We start from the raw sequence: 23851 nt of genomic DNA, 5'->3' as shown, positions 1-23851 counted from the left end.
GTCGCCTTGAACAGCCATGGCGCGATTTCAAAATTCGGGTTTTTATACAACAAACAAATTTCGGCTTTATAATTTCGAGCGCGTAAACGCGCTCCGGGTCCGATCTCACTCCTCGACACCAATTGTTATAGTACTAACACAATTGGTGTCCAAAATTTGGGCTAAATAAATTTAGTCCCAGGTTCGAATCCAACTCCTGACAACCAATTGTTATAGATCGCGGTTAGATGTTATAGACCGAGCGGTGGTGTAAGACCGCGACCTAACAAAACTCACCCGATTCACCCAGACTTTGGCCGTATCGCACCGTAGCTGCCCAATGAGGGGAAAAGACAAAAACGACGAATGCAAAGAGGAAAACGAAGGCAAAGAAGTTGGAAATACTACTAAATTTATTTACTATGTACACACATAAGCAAGAAGAAAGCAGGCACGTTTATTTACAGGCACATGAGACGCAGGTGACACAGTGAAAATGATTAGCTTATGCAGACTTGACTTAACTACCCAGGACAGCACAAACAAAGACACTGACTCACTCGGGGAATGCCAGGAATGGCAGAAGGTGGACGGCTGGAGGTGCACGCTTGGTGGAGCCAACACGGAGCTTGGTGGAGCCAACACGGAGCTTGGTGGAGGGGAACGCTCGGTGGAGCCAACACGGAGCTTGGTGGAGCCAACACGGAGCTTGGTGGAGCCAACACGGAGCTTGGTGGAGGGGAACGCTCGGTGGAGCCAACACGGAGCTTGGTGGAGCCAACACGGAGCTTGGTGGAGGGGAACGCTCGGTGGAGCCAACACGGAGCTTGGTGGAGCCTTGGTGTGACGGGTTCTCTCTTCTCTGTAAAAGCTCAACTCTTCCAGTCTCTTGCAAAAGCGAATCTCTCTGACTCCTCTCCACGGCTTGGGCTCCCTTGTGTCTGCCGGTAAAAACTCATCTCCTTTTTGCCACACCCCTGCCTTGGGTTATATAGGCCCCCGCCCCTCAACCTTTGCGAACCTCCCCGACCGCTCTTCCTCCGCCCTCTGTAGCCAAACCCCTGGCTCATGGTTGGTCGAGCGGGGCTGGTTCACTCCTCCCCCTCTATGACGAGGTGGAGACACGCCTTTCTTCCCTGACTCGAGCCTCGTGGTCAATGGCGGTTATTGGAGGGGAGGTGATTGGGAATCGAGGCTCAGCAATGACGAGAGGGGATGTAATATGGCAATCGAGGGTCGGCAATCACGAAAGGGGGGATGTGAAGGAAATGGGGATTTCTGGGGATGGGAATGGAAGGGGATCTATTCTCTTTCACTGGTGCAATGGAGTATTTCAATTAATGGAAGACACAGCCTTACGCTAATACACATAATAAGGATATAACTGTCAAAAGAAAGGATATATCGTGTCCTGCATGTATGTTTTATGGACTAACTACGGAAACGCCCTTTGACCTTTATACAACCACAAACGGAGGGAGGAGGGGTGATATTTTACAACAACCTCTTACAACAACATTTTACCACAACAACAAAATAAAAAAACATTCTCATATCCACAACAATATATATATCTGGGCAGTGTCTGTTGCCACTGAACTACTCTCTGAAACTTTTGTTTCCGTGGTTGTGAAGTGTTTTTCATAACGTCGTAGTGGTTTTGAATCACGTGGTGGTGAGGTATTTTGAATTATGTGGTGGTGAGGTATTTTTAAATGACGTGGTGGTGAGGTGTTTTTAAATCACGAGGTGGTGAGTTGTTTTGAATTACGTGATGGTGAGATGTTTTGAATTACTTTTGTGGTGAGGTGTTTTGAATTACGTGGTGGTGAGGTGTTTTGAATTACATGGTGGTAAGGTGTTTTGAATGACGTGGTGGTGAGGTGTTTTGAATTACGTGGTGGTGAGGTGTTTTGAATTACGTGGTGGTAAGGTGTTTTGAATTACGTGGTGGTGAGGTATTTTGAATTACGTTGTGGTGAGGTGTTTTGAATTACATGGGGGGTGAGGTGTTTTGGATTACGTGGTGGTGAGGTGTTTTAAATTTGGTGGGGAGAGGGGTTTTAAATTGTGTGGGGGTGAGATGTTTTAAATTACTTGGTGGTGAGGTGTTTTATATTAGGTGGGGGTGAGGTATTTTAAATTAGGTGGGGTGAGGTGTTTTAAATTACTTGGTGGTGAGGTATTTTAAATTAGGTGGGGTGAGGTGTTTTAAATTACGTGGGGGTGAGGTATTTTAAATTAGGTGGGGTGAGGTGTTTTAAATTACTTGGTGGTGAGGTGTTTTAAATAAGTGGTGGTGAGGTGTAATCGTCCCAAACTTCCAGTCTGCACCTACCCCTCCCGTATGTATGTGCTGAGGGTTTCTTTTTAGAATTTTATATATTTTTTCAACCTCAATTGCCCATAAAAATGTAATATCACTAACACTACAAATAAATTTGTGCAAAATAATTGTTTGTATTGTGATTGGTGTAAATCATGACAACACAGCAACTCAGGTACAGTCATTATCCTCAGCTAGAATAAGCCCGTTCCTCTAACGTGCGCTCGCCTCACCAAGCTAGTATATATATATTATATACACTTTTAACACTTCTAACAACACTGTGTGTACAAGTATATTTAATGATTGCTGTTAAACACACACACACACACACACACACACACACACACACACACACACACACACACACACACACACACACACACACACACACACACACAGTGCCCTCATCAAGTATTCACACCCCTTGACTTTTTCACATTTTGTTGTGTTACAGCCTGAATTTAAAATGGATTAAGTAGAGATTTTTTTTGTCGGATTAAATAGAGATCGATAGATAACACCCCACAATGTTAAAGTGGAATTTGTTTTTCAGAATTTTATACAAAATTATTAAAAATGAAAAGCTGAAAAGTCTTGAGTCAATAGGTATTAATCCTTTGCAATGGCACTCTAGTAAGGGAAACATATGAAAATCTGTTAACTAAATTGTTACCAAAAAATGTCTTCACCAATATGTTTGTAAAGGTGTGTAATAACATGTGTTAAAATGTTGAAGTTCAACTCCCGTGGGAAACCCAGAAAAAAAGCTGTTGAATTCGGGTACCGAAAAATTATTTTCGAGAATTTTTATTTTTTTAAATCGGCCCTTAAGTAACTTATGAGGGGTCAAATAAGGGTTTTTCATGATTCTGAGTTGATTGTTAACATTTATATTTCACCACAGACACTCCTTTGTGGAAAAATAATTTCTAAATATATCTCATTTTCTACTTTGCAGGACATGGAGTCTAGCAATATGGATGAAGACGTTACTCCACCTGTGCTCAATTGCTTCATCTGTGCACACTCGGATACACCAGCTGAAAGGCTCATACAGGCAACTCCAAAGGGATACTCAACTTTATTGAAACAAGCAGAAACTGTCGAAAATGTTACTGTTGTGGAACGTATGAAGGAGGCTCAAAAGGAAGGAAAACTGAGGTACCACCAGAAGTGTAAAAATGATCTGTACAACAACTTTGTTGCAACCACCAAGAAGTCAGCTCAAGCATCAAAGGCAGAAAAGCTGCAGGAGTTTGATCACTGATCAGTCACCAGAGAAGAGCCTTTCTTATTCAAAGCATTGGCTAAAGATAAAACTTCTAGAGAAATACGAAGACACCTTGTATTTCACAACACAGGAAAGAAGGGCAGATGTACTCTGTCTCGAAGATGGCACCGACAATATTCTGCGAGCGCATCATGCTAATCTTGACCATGGAGATGAGAAGACTCAGATCATAAAGACGGCACTCAAGTTCATATCCAATAATAATAATAATAATAATTCATTTATTTTGTATAGCGCTTTTCCAGAAGCCCAAAGGCGCTTTGACAGAGTGGAAAACATAATGCATAACAATACATGAAAACAACAATTGCAAAAAGACAAGAATCAATAGGGAAATATTAAAGCAAAAGGAGGGAGAAGGAGAAGAGATAGTCAGGGGTTAAATGCTGTGGGTTGAATGTTGAATGCAGTGTTGAACAGGTAGGTCTTTAGTGATGTTTTGAATGTGGTGAGTGAGGAGGAGTCTCTGATGGTGTGAGGTAGTGAGTTCCAGAGGGTGGGAGCAGCGATGGAGAAGGCCCTGTCCCCCCAGGATCTGAATTTGGTCTGGATGGAGGGGGTCAGGAGGTTGGTACCAGCAGAGCGGAGGTTGCGGGTGGGAGTGTGTCTGGAGAGGAGGTCAGCCAGGTAGGATGGGGCCAGGTTATGGAGGGCTTTGCATGTCAAGAGGAGGATTTTGTACTGGATTCTCTGGGGGATGGGGAGCCAGTGAAGCTTGTAAAGGACGGGGGTGATGTGGTCACGGGTCCGGGAATGGGTGAGTAGCCGGGCAGCAGAGTTCTGAATGTATTGGAGTTTATTGGTGATTTTTGAGGGTGAACCATAGAGGAGGCTATTGCAGTAGTCCAGATGGGAGGTGATGAAGGCGTGGATGAGGGTTTCCGCAGCCGTGGAGGAGAGGGATGAGCGGAGACGGGCAATGTTTTTCAGGTGAAAGAAGGCTGACTTTGTGATCTGTTTAGTGTATTTGTCGAAGGAAAGGGTTTGGTCAAAGATGACGCCAAGATTCCGGATGTGAGGGGAGGTGGATACTGGGATACCGTCGATGTTGAGGGCAAAGTTATGGGTGGATTTTGTGAGCGTTTTTGGGCCAATGATGATTATTTCAGATTTATCACAGTTAAGCTTGAGGAAGTTGATTTGAAGCCAGGATATTATTTCAGTGATGCAGTTTGTCTGCAGGACATGGAGTCTAGCAATATGGAGTCTAGCAAGGCAATGATATTGCCTTGATTGATTTAGGTCCAAAGTCATACCCCACCACACACAGTATGACTGACATCGATAGTCAGCTGACACTTGTTCCTGCAAGCCTTCAGATGTTCTTGAGACCGATTGTCAAGACAGACGAAAGAGTTGCCGTTTGGGGGCAGAATTTTATTAAGGCCTGTCGACCTCGGTCTGGAGTATTGCCACACCAAATGGGGCTTGCCATACAACTTGATCATAGATTTGGGTCAAAATGGATGCTCAACAAGTTCCACCGGCTGGGATACACTGAGTCTTACACGTAGACACAAAACTACAAATACTGCTTCCTTAATAGTAGGAGTGGAGATGATGTTCCAGATACTTCTGGCACTCTTGACACCATTGTGGAGGAAACCGATGAACAGATCAATGATGAGGTTGCGGTTGATGCTGCGCTTGAGGATCAATCAGTGATGACAGCCAAAGTGCCAGCCAGTGAAAGTGAATTGTCAAGTAATGATCAGGTGGTCTTTATGGAGGTTGGGGAAACAAACAATGCAGTCACTCAGTTTGTTGGAGACAATATAGATTTAAACATTGTCTCTATTCACGGAAACACTCCCTTTCACTCAATGGGTTGGATCGAAGTCACCTCTCCGGCACCACCTTTGCCAGATCCACAGACAACAGCAGCTTTCCCCCGGGTGAATTTGAAGGCACTCGACAAAGCTAAGATCCTGAAAGGAACTGAAGTAAAGATTATTCCATTTACGAACAGGAAACAGATAGGAACGAACGCGATCATGTTTCTCCCCCTCGCTGAGCTTTCCTCCTCCCTGGCTCATGATCAGCCACTCCTCACTCCAGGTGACACTCTGGGCAGCGGGGTGGGTGATCAAAGCCAACGATCCTGAGTTCCCACGCTCCAACTGGAATGGCTGGATGAAGAGAATCCATGCTAATGATGCAAAGCAGAGCACACAGATCGAGTTCCTCCCAGTTATTGAAGGAGACCCTAATGACCTCAACACCATCTTCACCACTCTGAAAGAGTGCATACGGCGCGCTGGGGTCGCTATAGTGACCTTTGATCTTCCGATTTGGCTGAAGGCTGTGAATATAATAAAGCAGGCAAATCTACCCGTCATTCCAAGGTTGGGTGGTTTTCACCTGCTGAAGTCTTATCTTGGATCAATGGGTAACATCATGGAAGATTCTGGACTACTAGATGTGATCCAGTTGATCTATCCTGGAATGGACGGATCTACCATGGATGAGATACTACATTGGGTGAAATTCGGTACAACATGTTCTCAAGGAAGGCAGCGGCAGGAGTGATCAAACCAGAGACTCTACCTCCAACAGAGGGTGCAGCTGCACAACATTCACTATGTGCCTACCTGCAGACCCGGGACTGGATCCTTCTACAGAGCATGTCTCTGAACCCCAGTGACTATGGATGGACAATAGGTGTGCATGGGTATGAGCCAGTTCCAACACTGGACCCCACGGCTCCTGAGGAGCTATTGCAGTTCACGAGCTGTAATTGTCATGGAGATTGCAGCAACCGGCGATGCAGCTGCAAGAAGAATGGGGTCACGTGCATCTCGGCCTGTGGAGTCTGTAATGGCATTACATGCAGAAACTGCAGTCATGATGTTGTTGAGTCTGAAGAAGACATAGACAATGACTGTTGAAACTTCTGACATTGTGAATGAGAAATAACTCTTGAGTATTATATATGTATGTGAAATAAAAGCTACTTTGTGTGTAAATGTAAAAGTGAAAATATAAATGTTAACAATCAACTCAGAATCATGAAAAACCCTTATTTGACCCCTCATAAGTTACTTAAGGGCCGATTTAAAAAAATAAAAATTCTCGAAAATAATTTTTCGGTACCCGAATGCAACAGCTTTTTTTCTGGGTTTCCCACGGGAGTTGAACTTCAACATTTTAACACATGTTATTACACACCTTTACAAACATATTGGTGAAGAAATTTTTTGGTAACAATTTAGTTAACAGATTTGTGAAATATCTCATAAAATGCCCTTACTACTCCAAATTGAGCTCAGGTACATCCAATTTCCCTTGATCATCCTTGAGACATCTCTCCAACTTCATTGGAGTTCACGAGTGGCCAATTCAATTGATTGGACACGATTTAGAAAGAAACACACCTTATAAAGTCCCGCAGTTGACAGTGCATAAGAAACACACAGACACACACGAAAATTAAATAATTAATCGATTAATTGATTTATCAATAAATCAATAATACCTTTTATAGCCAAATCAATGTCGATAAATAACTGAATATAATAAAATGTCTTCAAATATTAGCTTCCTAGGCCAAAGAGGCCCGAGGTATTGTCCAGATGAGAAGCAAAATAATCAAGTGTTTAATAATTAAAATAAATAAATAATAATCTTAAAATAATTCATTTTGTAATCAATTGGCTAATAGCAAAGCTAAACCACCACCGTTTCATCCGAATCTGTAACTTTAAAAAAATTAATCAATTAGTTAATTCAGGGGAATTTTTTTTTTTTAAATTGAATGACGGAAAATATAAAATACCCTTTACAGCCAAATTACTTGTTCAGTGTTTTGTCCAAATATCAGCTTCCTAGATCAAAAGGTGCCTGATATATTGTCCAGATGAGAAAGGAAATAAATAAGTACTTAATAAATTGATAATAATTAAGTAATTAATCAATTCATAGATTCATCAAAGAATAAAAAATAAAGATTTTGCCAAAGCACTTGCTCACTATATTATGACCCACATTACTTTTAACAGCAGTGGTGTGAACTGTGCAAGTGGAAATTGTACCAAGTGTGTGTGTGTGTGTGTGTGTGTGTGTGTGTGTGTGTGTGTGTGTGTGTGTGTGTGTGTGCGTGTCCACACACATATATGTACACGTGCAAGTATTAGCATTTTGGTTTCATTGAGCACATTTATGATTACCCTTCTCGGACGCTAATGAGGCCACAAAACACAGATGGCACATATCAAAGAGTTCTATCAGAGAGGGAAATCGGGGTGGCTGTCGGTGCTTTGTGACAGACTCCAGCTGGGGCGTTATTTACGCTGCGTGGTTCCTCTGTCCACAACGAAGGCTGATTATATGCCTGCTGAAGATCTTTCTATGCACTGCGCAGATGTCAAAAGCATCAAGCTACACAGCCCACTGCCCCCAAGCCCTCCTCTAAGCCTTCCGCAGCAGCTGAACACACTCTCACTCTCTCACACTCTCTTTCTCAGCTTCTACTAGCACCCCAGTTTGCAGTGAAAAAAAACTTCCGAACCTCAATTATTTGTGCGAGGCAGCACATGTTACCACCTGCACTGTAACTTGGCTTTCTGATCTCCATTGGACAAATAATCCTGAAATTGAAGGGCTTTCCAAAAGGCAAGTAAATACACATGATACATACATTGGAATTTTTATATAAATGTTCTTTTTTTTTTCTTTTTTTTAAATTATATATATATATATATATAAATTATTAATATTAATTAATTATTTATAATTAAGTATTATTATATTATATATTAATATAAATAATATATATATATAATAATAATAATAATAATAATAATGCATTTATTTTATATAGCGCTTTTCAGGAAGCCCAAAGACGCTTTGACAGAGTGCAAAACATAACGCATAGCAAAACATAAAGACAATTGCAAAAAAAGAAGAATCAATAGGGAAATATTCAAAGCACAAAGGAGGGAGAAGGAGAGGAGATAGTCAGGGGTTAGATGCTGTGGGTTAAATGTTGAATGCAGTGTTGAACAGGTGGGTCTTGAGTGATGTTTTGAATGTGGTGAGTGAGGAGGAGTCTCTGATGGTGTGAGGTAGCGAGTTCCAGAGGGTGGGAGCAGCGATGGAGAAGGCCCTGTCCCCCCAGGATCTAAATTTGGTCCGGATGGGGGGGGTCAGGAGGTTGGTACCAGCAGAGCGGAGGTTGCGGGTGGGAGTGTGTCTGGAGAGGAGGTCAGCCAGGTAGGATGGGGCCAGGTTATGGAGGGCTTTGTAGGTCAAGAGGAGGATTTTGTACTGGATTCTCTGGGAGATGGGGAGCCAGTGAAGCTTGTAAAGGACGGGGGTGATGTGGTCACGGGTCCGGGAATGGGTGAGTAGACGGGCAGCGGAGTTCTGAATGTATTGGAGTTTATTGGTGATTGTTGAGGGTGAACCATAAAGGAGGCTATTGCAGTAGTCCAGACGGGAAGTGATGAAGGCGTGGATGAGGGTTTCTGCAGCCACAGAGGAGAGGGATGGACGGAGACGGGCGATGTTTTTCAGGTGGAAGAAGGCTGTCTTTGTGATCTGTTTAGTGTATTTGTCGAAGGAGAGGGTTTGGTCAAAGATGATGCCAAGATTCCGGATGTGAGGGGAGGTGGACACTGGGAAACCGTCGATGTTGAGGGCAAAGTTATGGGTGGACTTGGTGAGCGTTTTTGGGCCAATGATGATTATTTCAGATTTATCACAGTTAAGTTTGAGGAAGTTGATTTGAAGCCAGGATTTTATTTCAGTGATGCAGTTTGTCAGGATAGAGTGGGTGGCGGTGGAGATGGACTTGGTGGAGATGAAAAGCTGGATGTCATCGGCGAAGCAGTGGAATTGGAGACCATGACGGCGGATTAAGTGACCGAGGGGGGACAGGTAAAGGATAAAGAGGAGGGGGCCAAGAACTGAACCTTGGGGGACACCTTGGGGGAGGGGAGCAGTGGGGGATTTGCAGTTATTGATGGAGATGAACTGACGTCTGTCAGAGAGGTATGATTTAATCCAAGAGAGGGCAGTGCCGGTAATGTTAAAGGTGGTTTCAAGTCGGGTGAGGAGGATGGTGTGATCGATGGTGTCAAAGGCAGCGCTGAGGTCGAGGAGGATGAGAATGTTGAGGTTGCCAGCATCAGCATGTTATATATGTTATTATGTTATTATATGTAATCTGATATATCTGATATATATGTTATTATGTAATCTTTTTTGAAAATAAAGTCATCGGACATTTTTTTTTTCCGAGACATGTGTCCAGTGTCCATATGTGCATCCGATTGTCATCAACAAACGGAATAAATAGTAAACAGTCGCATTGTTCAGTTTCAGAAGATCATTATTGAAAGGCGTTAATTAAGGATCAATGATGAAAGATTTTCGGCTATCAGAGAAAGGGTACCTCCATCAAGATGATTTCAATAATCCTAGCCACCCCTTTATTTTTTTCTATGAAGCCTGTGGCTGTTGGTTGCATCATTACTATAGGAGCACTGCTGTTCTGCTGATGCAGTGCCTCCTGTTTCCAGTCACCTGTTGCCCATTTTCCCGACTTCGGAAGGATGACAGGCTGACTCAACCCACCTCGTGTTATTTAATGGCACGACAGGGGCTCAAACCCAAGACACTAGTCGAGGTTCAGTCTGTGATTCGGGAAATGAGAGGCCCTAAATCATCTGAAAATGGCTGCACAACAATATTTGTGCATCGTCAATAGATTGATGTGTTCCATGACTTGATTTCCATCAAAGATCGAGGTTCATGGAAGAACAAGATGACAGTAAGAAGCCAACGAACTGACAGTGGCGCACAACAAGGAATGAACAAACAAACAGGAAAAAAAGGAGTTAGTGGAGGGAAGGAAGGAGTAGCCTACAAGTAAGGTGGCTGGTTTAAGTAGGGTCGTTGGAAAAAGATTGAGGGTCGGTATGGGGGATGACATGAAATGATGGGGCCCTCGAGGGAAGAGTGGGATTGAACGTCTCCAGAAAGCAGTTCAAGAAATGGGAGAAAAGAGAAACACAAGAACATCTCCATAGAAAAAAAAGGAAGTTTACACATACCTGTTGAAAAATTCTAGTTAGGGAATGAATTTCGATAAATACAGCATATTTCTCAATTGATTCCAGAAGAAAAAAAATTCTCACTGGTTTGTTGGTGCAACTGTTTCTTTCTCATAAAACACCTCCCAATAATTGACTCTTCTCATCTGAAAAGCCACAAAGGTCACTTTCCTCACTAGTGAGGTGTCATATTGATTTTTCAGCAGCCAGACATCCATCCACATGATCTTGTTGAAGGTATCAGGTTATTTATAAGAAAAGCTCTCCTTCTGGATTGTTCCAAAGAACACACAGGCCAAGGTCTTTCAACGACAGGAGACGCTTTGCACCTTTCCTCTTGGATAAAACACTGCAGCAGCAATTAGCATAAAATATAGGGCCAATTAATTTTAATATTTAATATAACTACTTCATAAACATGACATTACTGATTTAACGCTTCATGCATGCTTTTTGAAAGTTTGAATGTGGTCGATAAATCATTGTACACACACGCATAATGATATGCACTACACTACTGAAATTTTGTGGAAAATAATGATTATTGTGGAATAATGATGGAATCAATATGATTGTGTTAAGAAATGAAATTTGAAGAAATATTTGCGACAATTAACAATAAGATGATCAATGTTGGGCAAAAGTGGCAGTGCCCACACTCCATAAAATAAACTGCTGATCCACGCGGGACTTATTTGGCTAAACATCCATATTTTTGACCCATTGGCCTTGCCCTTCCGGACTCTGATCCACCCACACCTCTCCCCCCCAACTCCTAGGCTGTCTGTTCCATCTCCAGATTTGTGTCATTTGCAAGTTTGGAAGTCTTACTCTTAACTACACTGTCCAATTATTGATGGAAATTATGAATATTAATGGTCCGAGTCAGAGTACCGATCCCGGAGGTTACTACACGACTCACAATAAGTTAGGGATATTGGGGAGTGAGTTTATTTTTTTTATAGGGGTTAGGGTTCGGGTATTGAAATCAAGAATGCTGTGTTTTTTCACACTCATTAATAACCATAGAATTCGGACCAACAACTTTTTTTCAACATAATTAATACACAAAATCAACCACACCGAAGAACCTGCCAATATCCCTAACTTATTGTGTATATGACATTATTACAGTCGTGGTGAAAAATATTGGCACCCTTACACTTTTTTCAAATAATTCACCATTTCTTCCAGAAAATTGTTGAAATTAAAAAATATTTTGGTATCCACATACAGTATGTATTTCTTTGGTTTGCAGTGGAACAAAACAAAAAAAGCAGAAAAAATTACCAAATCTTATCCCCTAAAATGGTCCAGACAATATTATTTGCACATTTTAGAAGTTGTTAGAAATAATTAGATTTCAAACAGGTGATCCTCCTTTACTTTGGAATTGAGCTCACCTGTGGTGAGTTGCAGGTGCCTGCAATATAAAATCACTCATTAAAACAGTTTGAATAGAGAAAAGAAGTCATTCTGCTGTGTTGTGCCACTGTGTGTACTGCAATGAGCATGGAGAAAAGAAAGAACTGGCACAATGTGACTGTCTCAATATGCCCCCGCATAGTCCCACAACGGGTAGATCCCATCACTCTGCATATGTATGTTTAGGGGATCATGTTTGTGAAGTTTTGTGTTGATCGGATGAGGTTCCTTTTTCTATCCAAGATGGTTGCCAAACCACATGACCTATGGCATCATCATTTTCAAACTATATGCAATAGTGCTGTTATATGATATTTGTAAAATTTTGCATCGATAGGGTGAGTGGTTTCAGATATAATTATTTCATATTTTCCATCAATCCAATATGGCTGCCAAACTATGTGACCTATGATGTCATAAATTTAATATTTCAATACAAAAGGGTCATAGATCATGTGCATGCAATTTCAGATTTTTAGAATAAGGAATTCGATGAAAACATTTTTGGCTGATATATCACTTCACCTATGATGTCAACATTATCATGCTTTTGTTCCCCATTGGAATACTTGAAAATGTGCCAAGTTTCAAATTTTTCCATTCAGCGGTTTCCGAGAGATAATTTTTTAATTATTTGCTTTCAATCCAAGATGGCTGCCATACCACTTGACCTATGACATCACAATTATCACAAAAACATTCTGCATGGGTGTCACTCCTACCCTGAAAGCTTCGTCTCAGTCAGACATATGGTTGCTGAGAAAAACGAGGTTTAGCACGGACAGACGTACGGACATACAGACGGAAGGACAACCTGAAAACATAATGCCTCCGGCGACTTTGTCGGCGGAGTCATGAAATCAGAGAATTGTCTGAGAAGGTCAGACAGGAGATTGTAGCCAAGTATGGACAATCTCAAGGCTACTAGTCCATCTCCAGAGACATTCATGTTCCTGTGTCCACCATATGCAATGTTATCAGGAAGTTTAAGGCACATGGTACTGCAGCCAACCTCCCTGGACATGGCCGCAGATTGCAGAGAAGGATTGTTCGAATGGTGGAGAAAGCACCTCAATCAACTGCCAAACAGATTCAAGCTGACCTTCAGACAAAAGGTACGACAGTTTCAACTCACACCATCCGCCGCCAACTCAATGAAAACGGTTCTATCGTAGGAGACCCAGGAGGACCCCACTGCTGAGAGAGAGACATAAGAGAGAGACATAACATAAGAAAGCCAGACGGGAGTGTTCCAAAACACACCTGAACAAGCCAAATTCCTTCTGGGAGAATGTCCCGTGGACTGATGAGACCGAATTAGAGCTTTTTTGCAAAGCACATCATCTCTATGTTTATAGAAAACAAAATGAAGCCTTCAAAGAAAATAACACCTTCCCTAAAGTCAAACATGGAGGAGGTTCAGTGATGTTTTGGGGTTGCTGTGCTGCCTCTGGCACTGGGGGTGCCTTGAATGTGTGCATGGCATCATGAAATCAGGAGATTACCAAGGCATTTTGGAGTGCAATGTTCAACCCACTGTCAGAAAGATGGGTCTCTGTCGAGATCATGGGCCTTGATCCAAGATCATGGATCAAGGTTCTGTAATATTAACAGTGAAATAAAGAATTGTGTGGAGACCTGAGAGATTTGAGAATTGAGAGAAATGAGAATTGAGAGATTTGAGAATTGAGAGATTTGAGAGATTTGAGAATTGAGAGAGAGAATTGAGAATTGAGAAAGAATCCTTGTGGAAACCAAATACTTTTGTCAATTTCAACTTATTTTTAGAGAAAATTGTGAGTTATTTTTTTAAAGTCCAAGGGTGTCAATAATTTTTGCCACGACTCCACATATTACATCCATGAGGGGACAATATAATGTTACTTACATATTACATCCCTGTGTTACTATATAACATTACTTACATATTACATCCCTGAGGTTACAATATAACATTACTTACACATTACATCCCTCAGGTTACAATATAACATTACTTACATATTACATCCCTGAGGTTACGATATAACATTACTTACATATTACATCCCTGAGGTTACAATATAACATTACTTACACATTACATCCTTCAGGTTACGATATAACATTACTTACACATTACATCCCTCAGGTTACAATATAACATTACTTACACATTACATCCTTCAGGTTACGATATAACATTACTTACATATTACATCCCTGAGGTTACAATATAACATTACTTACACATTACATCCTTCAGGTTACGATATAACATTACTTAGATATTACATCCCTGAGGTTACAATATAACATTACTTACACATTACATCCTTCAGGTTACAATATAACATTACTTACACATTACATCCTTCAGGTTACAATATAACATTACTTAGATATTACATCCCTGAGGTTACGATATAACATTACTTAAATATTACATCCCTGAGGTTACAATATAACATTACTTACACATTACATCCTTCAGGTTACAATATAACATTACTTAGATATTACATCCCTGAGGTTACGATATAACATTACTTACATATTACATCCCTGAGGTTACGATATAACATTACTTACATATTACATCCCTGAGGTTACAATATAACATTTCTTTCTATACCCTATTACTTACATCCTCCCACTCACAACCACTCTTTGCTTCCCATCACTAATCCAGTTTCCAATCCAGTTAGCCACTCTACATGCCACCCCATAACCCCTCACCTTAGCCAATAACCTCCTGTGTGGTACCTTATCAAAAGCTTTTTGAAATTCTAGATACACTACACCCACTGCACTTCCCTCATCCATCCAATCAGAAACTGCTTCAGAGAATGCCAATAAATTTTGTTAAACATGATATCTCCTTAGTAAGTCCACATTGACTACCTTTAATTAGTTTGAAATTATTCAAAGCTTTTCCTATCTGTTCCTTAATTAATGATTCAAACACCTTCCAGCCACTGAAATGAAACTCACAGGTTGAGATCATTGCCCAATTCTTCTCTGAATCCTTATTAAATAACGATGTTATGTTTGCTATTCTCCAATCATCTGGTACCTGTCCTGACTCCAACGAGCTGTTAAAGCATTCCGCTAACACCACGCTTATCTGTTCCGTCACCTCCCACAATACTCAAGGATGTATATTATCTGGCCATGGAGTTTAGCATCCCTTTTTTGTACCTGCTTCCTCACTTCCTCTACTCCAACTTGGATCTCTTCTAAAAGCACTTGCACACATCTGAGATATGGTGCCTTCAGAAAGTATTCACACCCCTTGACTTTTTTCGCATTTTCATGTGTCACAGTCTGAATTAAAAATGGATTTAATTGAGATTTTTCTTGTCACTGATCTACATATAACATGCACCCCATCATGTCTAAGTGGATTTTTTTTTTTAATTTTTACAAAATAATTAAAAATGAAAATCTGAAATGTCATGACTTAATACATATATTCAACCCCTTTGCTATGACCCTCCAAATTGAGCTCAGGTGCATCCAATTTCCTTTGATCATCCTTGAGATGTTTCTACAACTTGATGGGAGTCCACCTGTGCCCAATATAATTGATCGGACATAATTTTGAAAGAAACACACTTTTCCCACACCTTTCCCACAAAGTCCCAAAGTTGACAGTGCATGTCAGAGCAGAAACTCCACCATGAAGTCCAAGGAGCTGTCCGTAGAACTCCGAGATAGAATTGTGAGGAGACAGATCTGGGGAAGGGTAGAAAACAATTTCTAGAGTGTTGAAAGTTCCCAAGAGCACGGTGAGCTCCATCATTTGGAAATGGAAAGAATATGGAACTATCCGGCCTCTTCCTAGAGCTGGCCATCTGACAAAACTGAGCACTGGGCAAGAGGGGACCTTGGTTAGAAAGGTGACCAAGAACCCAAGGACCACTCTGCAGAACTACACAATTCCTTGGCTGAGATGGGAGAACCTGCTGGAAGGACATCAGTCTTTGCAGCACCTCACAAACCTAAGCTTTATGGGACAGTGACCAGATGGAATTCATTCCTGAGAAAAAGGCACATGTCACCACGCCTGGAGTTTGCAACAAGGCACATGAAGGACTCAGAACATGAGGCAAAATATTCTGTAATCTGATGAAACGAACATTGAACTCTCTGGCCTGAATGCAAATTGCTACGTCTGGCAGAAACCGAGAACAACTAATCACCCAACGTAGCACCATCCCTGACATGAAGCATGGTGGTGGCAGCATCCTGCTTTGGGGATGCTTTTCAGTGGCAGGGACTGGGAGACTTTTAAGGATAGAGGGAACAATGAATGGAGCCACATGCAGGCAAATCCTTGAGGAGAACCTGTTTCAGAGTGCAAAATACCTTAAACTGTGGTGAAGATTTACGTTCCAACATGATAATGACCCCCAAGCATACAGCCAAAGCAACACAGGAATGGCTTCAGGACAAGAATGTGAAAGTCCTTGAGTGGCCCAACCAAAGCCCACGCTTGAATTATATTGAGAATCTTTGGAAAGACTTGAACATTGCTGTTCACCGACGCTCCCCATCAAACTTGACAGAGCTTGAGCAAATATACAAGGAAGAATGGGAGAAACTCCCCAAATCCAAATGTGCAAAGCCGATACAGACATACCCAAGGAGACTCGAAGCTGAAATCGCTGTCGCTGAAACTCGAAGCTGAAAAGCGAAGGGGCTTGAACACTTATGATGTAAACTATATATTTCTGTATTTCGTGTTGAATTGTTTTGTAGAAATAAAAAAAATAAAAAAAATTCCACTTTGACATTATTTGTAGATTAGTGACAAAAAAAATCTCGATATAATCCATTTCAAATTCTGGCTGTAACACATTAAACACAACAAAATGTGAAAAAGGTCAAGGGGTGTGAATATTTCCTGAAGGTACTGCAGATACTCTCTGCCATTGGAAGTTCCCACTTGACTATTCTTGGTTAAAAGGAGGAGCAAAAAATCGATTTAATCGTTATTTCAATAATTAGCGCCACCACCAAAGGTATCTGGAAGTTATATTATCACCTCCATCAGTTTGACTGTCTATTTGTTTGAAGACTTTTGTTTGAAGACAATTTTGATATGAGGGCAAGGCCATTCTTTCACCATGATTACCTGCATTAACATTTGAAAACAGTTTTGAAGTGAGGTATGAGTTTTGAAGTGAGATATAAGAGTTTTGAAATGAGATATAAAAGAGTTTTGAAATGAGGTATAAGAGTTTTGAAGTGAGGTATAAAAGTTTTGAAATGAGGTATAAAAGAGTTTTGAAATGAGGTATAAGAGTTTTGAAGTGAGGTATAACAGTTTTGAAGTGAGGTATAAGAGTTTTGAATTGAGGAATTAAAGAGTTTTGAAATGAGGTATAAGAGTTTTGAAGTGAGATATCAGAGTTTTCAAGTGAGATATAAAAGTTTTGAAATGAGATATAAAAGAGTTTTGAAATGAGGTATAAGAGTTTTGAAGTGAGATATAAAAGTTTTGAAGTGAGGTATAAGAGTTTTGAAGTGAGATATAAAAGTTTTGAAATGAGGTATAAAAGAGTTTTGAAATGAGGTATAAGAGTTTTGAAGTGAGTTATAAAAGTTTTGAAGTGAGGTATAAGAGTTTTGAAGTGAGGTATAAGAGTTTTGAAGTGAGGTATAAGAGTTTTGAAGTGAGATATAAGAGTTTTGAAGTGAGATATAAGAGTTTTGAAGTGAGATATAAGAGTTTTGAAGTGAGATAAAAGAGTTTTGAAGTGAGGTATAAGAGTTTTGAAGTGAGATATAAGAGTTTTGAAGTGAGATATAAGAGTTTTGAAGTGAGATATAAGAGTTTTGAAGTGAGATATAAGAGTTTTGAAGTGAGATATAAGAGTTTTGAAATGAGGTATGAAAGAGTTTTGAAATGAGGTATAAGAGTTTTGAAGTGAGTTATAAAAGAGTTTTGAAATGAGGTAAAAGAGTTTTGAAGTGAGATATAAGAGTTTTGAAGTGAGATATAAGAGTTTTGAAGTGAGATATAAGAGTTTTGAAGTGAGGTATAAGAGTTTTGAAGTGAGGTATAAGAGTTTTGAAGTGAGGTATAAGAGTTTTGAAGTGAGGTATAAGAGTTTTGAAGTGAGGTATAAGAGTTTTGAAGTGAGATATAAGAGTTTTGAAGTGAGATATAAGAGTTTTGAAATGAGGTATGAAAGAGTTTTGAAATGAGGTATAAGAGTTTTGAAGTGAGTTATAAAAGAGTTTTGAAATGAGGTAAAAGAGTTTTGAAGTGAGATATAAGAGTTTTGAAGTGAGGTATAAGAGTTTTGAAGTGAAGTATAAGAGTTTTGAAGTGAGGTATAAAAGAGTTTTGAAGTGAGGTATACGAGTTTTGAAGTGAGGTATAAGAGTTTTGAAGTGAGGTATAAGAGTTTTGAAGTGAGGTATAAGAGTTTTGAAGTGTGGTATAAAAGAGTTTTGAAGTGAGGCATAAGAGCTTTGAAGTGAGGTATAAGAGTTTTGAAGTGCGGTATAAAAGAGTTTTGAAGTGAGGTATAATCGTTTTGAAGTGAGGTATAAAAGAGTTTTGAAATGGGGTATAAGAGTTTTGAAGTGAGGTATAAAAGAGTTTTGAAATGAGGTCGAAGAGTTTTTTGAAGTGAGGTACAAGAGTTTTGAAGTGAGTTATAAAATAGTTTTGAAATGCAGTATAAGAGTTTTGAAGTGAGGTATAAAAGAGTTTTGAAATGACGTATAAGAGTTTTGAAGTGAGGTATGAAAGAGTTTTGAAGTGAGGTATAAAAGTTTTGAAGTGAGGTATAAAAGAGTTTTGAAATGGGGTATAAGAGTTTTGAAGTGAGGTATAAAAGAGTTTTGAAATGAGGTCGAAGAGTTTTTTGAAGTGAGGTACAAGAGTTTTGAAGTGAGTTATAAAATAGTTTTGAAATGCAGTATAAGAGTTTTGAAGTGAGGTATAAAAGAGTTTTGAAATGACGTATAAGAGTTTTGAAGTGAGGTATAAAAGAGTTTTGAAGTGAGGTATAAGAGTTTTGAAGTGAGATATAAGAGTTTTGAAGTGAGATATAAGAGTTTTGAAGTGAGGTATAAAAGAGTTTTGAAGTGAGGTATACGAGTTTTGAAGTGAGGTATAAGAGTTTTGAAGTGAGGTATAAGAGTTTTGAAGTGAGGTATAAGAGTTTTGAAGTGTGGTATAAAAGAGTTTTGAAGTGAGGCATAAGAGCTTTGAAGTGAGGTATAAGAGTTTTGAAGTGCGGTATAAAAGAGTTTTGAGGTGAGGTATAATCGTTTTGAAGTGCGGTATAAAAGAGTTTTGAAGTGAGGTATGAAAGAGTTTTGAAGTGAGGTATAAAAGTTTTGAAGTGAGGTATAAAAGAGTTTTGAAATGGGGTATAAGAGTTTTGAAGTGAGGTATAAAAGAGTTTTGAAATGAGGTCGAAGAGTTTTTTGAAGTGAGGTACAAGAGTTTTGAAGTGAGTTATAAAATAGTTTTGAAATGCAGTATAAGAGTTTTGAAGTGAGGTATAAAAGAGTTTTGAAATGACGTATAAGAGTTTTGAAGTGAGGTATAAAAGTTTTGAAGTGAGGTATAAAAGAGTTTTGAAATGAGGTAGAAGAGTTTTGAAATGAGGTGTAAGAGTTTTGAAATGAGGTATAAAAGAGTTTTGAAATGAGGTATAAAAGTTTTGAAGTGAGGTATAAAAGAGTTTTGAAATGACGTATAAGAGTTTTGAAGCGAGGTATAAGAGTTTTGAAGTGAGGCGTAAGAGTTTTGAAGTGAGATATAAGAGTTTTGAAGTGAGGCATAAGAGTTTTTAAGTGAGGTATAAGAGTTTTGAAGTGAGATATAAGAGTTTTGAAATGAGGTATAAGAGTTTTGGAATGAGATATAGGAGTTTTGAAGTGAGGTATAAGAGTTTTGAAGTGAGGCATAAGAGTTTTGGAATGATATATAAGAGTTTTGAAGTGAGATATATGAGTTTTGAAGTGAGGTATAAGAGTTTTGAAGTGAGGTATAAAAGAGTTTTGAAGTGAGGTATACGATTTTTGAAGTGAGGTATAAGAGTTTTGAAGTGAGGTATAAGAGTTTTGAAGTGAGGTATAAGAGTTTTGAAGTGAGGCATAAGAGTTTTGAAGTGAGATATAAGAGTTTTGAAGTGAGATATAAGAGTTTTGAAGTGAGATATAAGAGTTTTGAAGTGAGATATAAGAGTTTTGAAGTGAGATATAAGAGTTTTGAAATGAGGTATGAAAGAGTTTTGAAATGAGGTATAAGAGTTTTGAAGTGAGTTATAAAAGAGTTTTGAAATGAGGTAAAAGAGTTTTGAAGTGAGATATAAGAGTTTTGAAGTGAGATATAAGAGTTTTGAAGTGAGATATAAGAGTTTTGAAGTGAGGTATAAGAGTTTTGAAGTGAGGTATAAGAGTTTTGAAGTGAGGTATAAGAGTTTTGAAGTGAGGTATAAGAGTTTTGAAGTGAGGTATAAGAGTTTTGAAGTGAGATATAAGAGTTTTGAAGTGAGATATAAGAGTTTTGAAATGAGGTATGAAAGAGTTTTGAAATGAGGTATAAGAGTTTTGAAGTGAGTTATAAAAGAGTTTTGAAATGAGGTAAAAGAGTTTTGAAGTGAGATATAAGAGTTTTGAAGTGAGGTATAAGAGTTTTGAAGTGAAGTATAAGAGTTTTGAAGTGAGGTATAAAAGAGTTTTGAAGTGAGGTATACGAGTTTTGAAGTGAGGTATAAGAGTTTTGAAGTGAGGTATAAGAGTTTTGAAGTGAGGTATAAGAGTTTTGAAGTGTGGTATAAAAGAGTTTTGAAGTGAGGCATAAGAGCTTTGAAGTGAGGTATAAGAGTTTTGAAGTGCGGTATAAAAGAGTTTTGAAGTGAGGTATAATCGTTTTGAAGTGAGGTATAAAAGAGTTTTGAAATGGGGTATAAGAGTTTTGAAGTGAGGTATAAAAGAGTTTTGAAATGAGGTCGAAGAGTTTTTTGAAGTGAGGTACAAGAGTTTTGAAGTGAGTTATAAAATAGTTTTGAAATGCAGTATAAGAGTTTTGAAGTGAGGTATAAAAGAGTTTTGAAATGACGTATAAGAGTTTTGAAGTGAGGTATGAAAGAGTTTTGAAGTGAGGTATAAAAGTTTTGAAGTGAGGTATAAAAGAGTTTTGAAATGGGGTATAAGAGTTTTGAAGTGAGGTATAAAAGAGTTTTGAAATGAGGTCGAAGAGTTTTTTGAAGTGAGGTACAAGAGTTTTGAAGTGAGTTATAAAATAGTTTTGAAATGCAGTATAAGAGTTTTGAAGTGAGGTATAAAAGAGTTTTGAAATGACGTATAAGAGTTTTGAAGTGAGGTATAAAAGAGTTTTGAAGTGAGGTATAAGAGTTTTGAAGTGAGATATAAGAGTTTTGGAATGAGATATAAGAGTTTTGAAGTGAGATATAAGAGTTTTGAAGTGAGGTATAAAAGAGTTTTGAAGTGAGGTATACGAGTTTTGAAGTGAGGTATAAGAGTTTTGAAGTGAGGTATAAGAGTTTTGAAGTGAGGTATAAGAGTTTTGAAGTGTGGTATAAAAGAGTTTTGAAGTGAGGCATAAGAGCTTTGAAGTGAGGTATAAGAGTTTTGAAGTGCGGTATAAAAGAGTTTTGAGGTGAGGTATAATCGTTTTGAAGTGCGGTATAAAAGAGTTTTGAAGTGAGGTATGAAAGAGTTTTGAAGTGAGGTATAAAAGTTTTGAAGTGAGGTATAAAAGAGTTTTGAAATGGGGTATAAGAGTTTTGAAGTGAGGTATAAAAGAGTTTTGAAATGAGGTCGAAGAGTTTTTTGAAGTGAGGTACAAGAGTTTTGAAGTGAGTTATAAAATAGTTTTGAAATGCAGTATAAGAGTTTTGAAGTGAGGTATAAAAGAGTTTTGAAATGACGTATAAGAGTTTTGAAGTGAGGTATAAAAGTTTTGAAGTGAGGTATAAAAGAGTTTTGAAATGAGGTAGAAGAGTTTTGAAATGAGGTGTAAGAGTTTTGAAATGAGGTATAAAAGAGTTTTGAAATGAGGTATAAAAGTTTTGAAGTGAGGTATAAAAGAGTTTTGAAATGACGTATAAGAGTTTTGAAGCGAGGTATAAGAGTTTTGAAGTGAGGCGTAAGAGTTTTGAAGTGAGATATAAGAGTTTTGAAGTGAGGCATAAGAGTTTTTAAGTGAGGTATAAGAGTTTTGAAGTGAGATATAAGAGTTTTGAAATGAGGTATAAGAGTTTTGGAATGAGATATAGGAGTTTTGAAGTGAGGTATAAGAGTTTTGAAGTGAGGCATAAGAGTTTTGGAATGATATATAAGAGTTTTGAAGTGAGATATATGAGTTTTGAAGTGAGGTATAAGAGTTTTGAAGTGAGGTATAAAAGAGTTTTGAAGTGAGGTATACGATTTTTGAAGTGAGGTATAAGAGTTTTGAAGTGAGGTATAAGAGTTTTGAAGTGAGGTATAAGAGTTTTGAAGTGAGGCATAAGAGTTTTGAAGTGAGGCATAAGAGTTTTGAAGTGAGGTATAAGATTTGAAGTGAGGTATAAGAGTTTTGAAGTGAGGTATAAGAGTTTTGAAGTGAGGTATAAGAGTTTTGAAGTGCGGTATAGAAGAGTTTTGAAGTGAGGTATAAGAGTTTTGAAGTGCGGTATAAAAGAGTTTTGAAGTGAGGTATGAAAGAGTTTTGAAGTGAGATATAAAAGTTTCGAAATGAGGTATGAAAGAGTTTTGAAATGGGGTATAAGAGTTTTGAAGTGAGGTATAAAAGAGTTTTTAAATGAGGTCGAAGAGTTTTTTGAAGTGAGGTACAAGAGTTTTGAAGTGAGTTATAAAATAGTTTTGAAATGCAGTATAAGAGTTTTGAAGTGAGGTATAAAAGAGTTTTGAAATGACGTATAAGAGTTTTGAAGTGAGGTATAAAAGTTTTGAAATGAGGTATAAAAGAGTTTTGAAATGAGGTATAAGAGTTTTGAAATGAGGTATAAGAGTTTTGAAGTGAGTTATAAAAGTTTTGAAGTGAGGTATAAGAGTTTTGAAGTGAGGTATAAGAGTTTTGAAGTGAGGTATAAGAGTTTTGAAGTGAGATATAAGAGTTTTGAAGTGAGATATAAGAGTTTTGAAGTGAGATATAAGAGTTTTGAAGTGAGATAAAAGAGTTTTGAAGTGAGGTATAAGAGTTTTGAAGTGAGATATAAGAGTTTTGAAGTGAGATATAAGAGTTTTGAAGTGAGATATAAGAGTTTTGAAGTGAGATATAAGAGTTTTGAAGTGAGATATAAGAGTTTTGAAATGAGGTATGAAAGAGTTTTGAAATGAGGTATAAGAGTTTTGAAGTGAGTTATAAAAGAGTTTTGAAATGAGGTAAAAGAGTTTTGAAGTGAGATATAAGAGTTTTGAAGTGAGATATAAGAGTTTTGAAGTGAGATATAAGAGTTTTGAAGTGAGGTATAAGAGTTTTGAAGTGAGGTATAAGAGTTTTGAAGTGAGGTATAAGAGTTTTGAAGTGAGGTATAAGAGTTTTGAAGTGAGGTATAACAGTTTTGAAGTGAGATATAAGAGTTTTGAATTGAGGAATTAAAGAGTTTTGAAATGAGGTATAAGAGTTTTGAAGTGAGATATCAGAGTTTTCAAGTGAGATATAAAAGTTTTGAAATGAGATATAAAAGAGTTTTGAAATGAGGTATAAGAGTTTTGAAGTGAGATATAAAAGTTTTGAAGTGAGGTATAAGAGTTTTGAAGTGAGATATAAAAGTTTTGAAATGAGGTATAAAA

Source organism: Myxine glutinosa, chromosome 3, assembly GCF_964187855.1.
Source record: "Myxine glutinosa chromosome 3, kmMyxGlut1.1, whole genome shotgun sequence".
Lineage (NCBI taxonomy): Eukaryota > Metazoa > Chordata > Myxini > Myxiniformes > Myxinidae > Myxine > Myxine glutinosa.
The sequence above is the reverse complement of the archived record's forward strand: the minus strand, read 5'-3'. Positions refer to the sequence as shown.